This window comes from Triticum dicoccoides, chromosome 3B, assembly GCF_002162155.2.
Source record: "Triticum dicoccoides isolate Atlit2015 ecotype Zavitan chromosome 3B, WEW_v2.0, whole genome shotgun sequence".
Classification (NCBI taxonomy): Eukaryota; Viridiplantae; Streptophyta; class Magnoliopsida; order Poales; family Poaceae; genus Triticum; species Triticum dicoccoides.
In genome coordinates, this window is record NC_041385.1 from 320279499 (window position 1) to 320282829 (window position 3331).

The window sequence follows — 3331 nt, forward strand, 5'->3', positions numbered from 1 at the left end:
GGCTCAGGTACAACGCATGTCGGCATCATGGAGGTAGCTTGGCTCGGTTTCAGCTACTCGCCATGGAGGGCGTTCCGGTTGTGGTGAACAACGACGTCGGGGTATCGGCTCCGGTGTGATGGAGGAGGGAGGCGGTTGATGGGTGGGATGGGGTGGCGGACAGAGGATGCTGGGGACTCGCGGTTGGTGGAACGGTAGTTTTGGCATCCATGGAGTATGAATGGGGAATCAGACGAGGAGTGGGCAGCAACTAATGGGGAACCACATTTAGTTCCGGGACGCACTTGTTTGAAATTTGGGGAAAGTGCAAACTTTGCCTACTGAGGGAGTCATGGACTAGGGGGTGTCTGGATAGCCAAACTATCATCTTCGGTCGGACTCCTGGACTATGAAGATACAAGATTGAAGACTTCGTCCCGTGTCCGGATGGGACTTTCCTTGGCGTGGAAGGCAAGCTTGGTGATACGGATATTTAGATCTCCTACCATTGTAACCAACTCTGTGCAACCCTAACCCTCTTCGGTGCCTATATAAACCGGATGGTTTTAGTTCGTAGGACGAACAACAATCATACCATAGACTAGCTTCTAGGGTTTAGCCTCTCTGATCTCGTGGTAGATCTACTCTTGTACTACCCATATCATCAATATCAATCAAGCAGGAGTAGGGTTTTACCTCCATTGAGAGGGCCCGAACCTGGGTAAAAACATCTTGTCCCTTGTCTCCTGTTACCATCCGCCTAGACGCACAGTTCGGGACCCCCTACCCGAGATCCGCCAGTTTTGGCACCGACATTGGTGCTTTCATTGAGAGTACCTCTGTGTCGTCATCTTTAGGCCCGATGGCTCCTCCGATCATCAACAATGTTGTGGTCCAGGGTGAGACTTTTCTCCCCGGACAGATCTTCGTATCCGGCGGCTTTGCACTGCGGGCCAATTCGCTTGGCCATCTGGAGCAGATTGAAAGCTACGCCCCTGGCCATCAGGTCAGATTTGGAAGTCTGAACTATATGGCTGACGTCCGCGGAGACTTGATCTTCGACGGGTTCGAGCCACAGCCAAGTGCGCCGCACTGTCACGATGGGCATGATCTAGCTCTGCCGCCGGATAGTGCCCTGGAGGCCGCACAAGTGTCCGCTCCGACCCTTAGCTTGGAGCCGACTGCGCCGATCGAGGATGGGTGGCTGGACACCGCCTCGGGGGCTGCTATCTCTACGGCGATAGAGCCGAACACCAACCCCGTCCTTTGCGAAGCTGGCGACTCCAAGGTGCCGGACTCTTCTCCGGACTCCGAACCTTCCGCGCCCCTGCCGATCATGGAGTTCACTGCTGCGGACATCTTTTAGCACTCGCCCTTTTGCGACATCCTGAATTCGCTAAAGTTTCTGTCTTTATCAGGAGAGCCCTGGCCGGATTATGGTCAGGACGGTTGGGATGCGGACGACGAAGAAATTCAAAGCCCACCCACCACCCACTTCGTAGCCACTGTCGATGACTTAACGGACATGCTTGACTTCGACTCCGAAGACATCGACGGTATGGACAACGATGTAGGAGGCGACCAAGAACCAGCGCCTATAGGGCACTGGAAGGCCACCTTGTCATACGACATATACATGGTGGACATCCCAAATGATGGGAATGGCGATGGAACAACGGAGGATGACCCCTCCAAGAAATAGCCTAAGCGCCGGCGTCAGCGGCGCCGCTCTAAATCCCGCCACAGCAAAAACGGTGATTTTGGCACGAGAGATAATAACACCCCGGACATTGCCGAAGACAACCCCCTCCAGCAGGATTCAGCGCAGGAGGATGGAGAAGCTAGCCCTCATGAGAGAGCGGCAGACAGAGAGGTAGAGGACGATAATTACATGCCTCCCTCCAAAGACGAGGCAAGCCTCGACGACGACGAATTTTTCGTGCCTGAGGATGCCGTCGAACAAGAGCATTTCAAACGCAGGCTTATAGCCACGACAAGCAACCTCAAGAAAAAGCAGCAACAGCTTAGAGCTGACCAAGACTTGCTAGCCGAAAGATGGACGGAAGTCCTCGCGGCCGAAGAGTATGAACTCGAACGCCCCTCCAAGAACTACCCAAAACGCAGGCTGCTACCCCGATTAGAGGAGGAAGCACCTAAACCTACATCACCAGCGCATGATACGGCCGACCGGCCACCTCGTGGCTGCGACAGAGAGCCCTCTCGGCCCTCCACTCAAGCTGCACCCCGGCGTCGCTCAAAAAATACCAAGGCACGGGGAAATGCGCCAGATCTGCGGGATATATTGGAGGACAAGGCAAGACAAACAAGATCGATCTACGGATCTCGTGGGCGCCCCTCGATGCGTGGTGATAACCGTCATGCCGGATATGGCAATTCCGGCCGGGCCGAACAAAGTAGACAAAGCTCATTTGAGCTACGTCGTGATATAGCCCAATACAGGGGTGCCGCACACACACTATGCTTCACAGACGAAGTGATGGATCATAAAATCCCTGAGGGTTTCAAACCCGTAAACATTGAATCATACGATGGCACAACAGATCCTGCGGTCTGGATCGAGGACTATCTCCTTCATATCCACATGGCCCGCGGTGACGATCTACACGCCATCAAATACCTCCCACCCAAGCTTAAAGGACCAGCTCGGACGACGTGATATTCGATAAGAGATCCATGTCCACCTCCTTCAAACCAGCAGACAAAATAGTCAAATTCCAAGTCCATCCAACGGACCCTACAAAAACGGCCTCCATTGGGCCACAATTAAACCCTGATGTAGACGCTGCACTACAAGAATTCCTATGTGAAAATTGGGACATTTTTGCCTGGCACCCTTCAGACATGCCAGGAATCCAACGCCGGCTGGCCGAGCACAGCCTAAACATCCTAAAAGGATTGAAGCCAGTCAAACAGGCTCTTCGACGTTTCTCCGAACCCAAGAGACAGGCCATGGCAGAGGAGCTAGCCAAATTATTGGAGGCCGGATTCATCAAAGATATAAAACATCCAGATTGGCTAGCAAACCTGGTGATGGTACCAAAGAAGGACAAATCCTGGTGCCTATGTGTCGATTTGAAGGACATCAACAAGGCTTGCCCAAAGGATCCCTTCCCACTCCCCCGCATCAATCAAATTATCAATGCTACCGCAGGACACAACTCATTGTGTTTCCTAGACGCATACTCAAGCTACCAACAAATTAAGATGGCAGAGCCCGACCAGGCCGCAACGGCATTCATCACCCCATACGGCCCATTCTGCTTCAACACAATGCCCTTTGGGCTCAAAAACGCCGGCACAACATATCAACGCATGATTCAGACATGTCTGG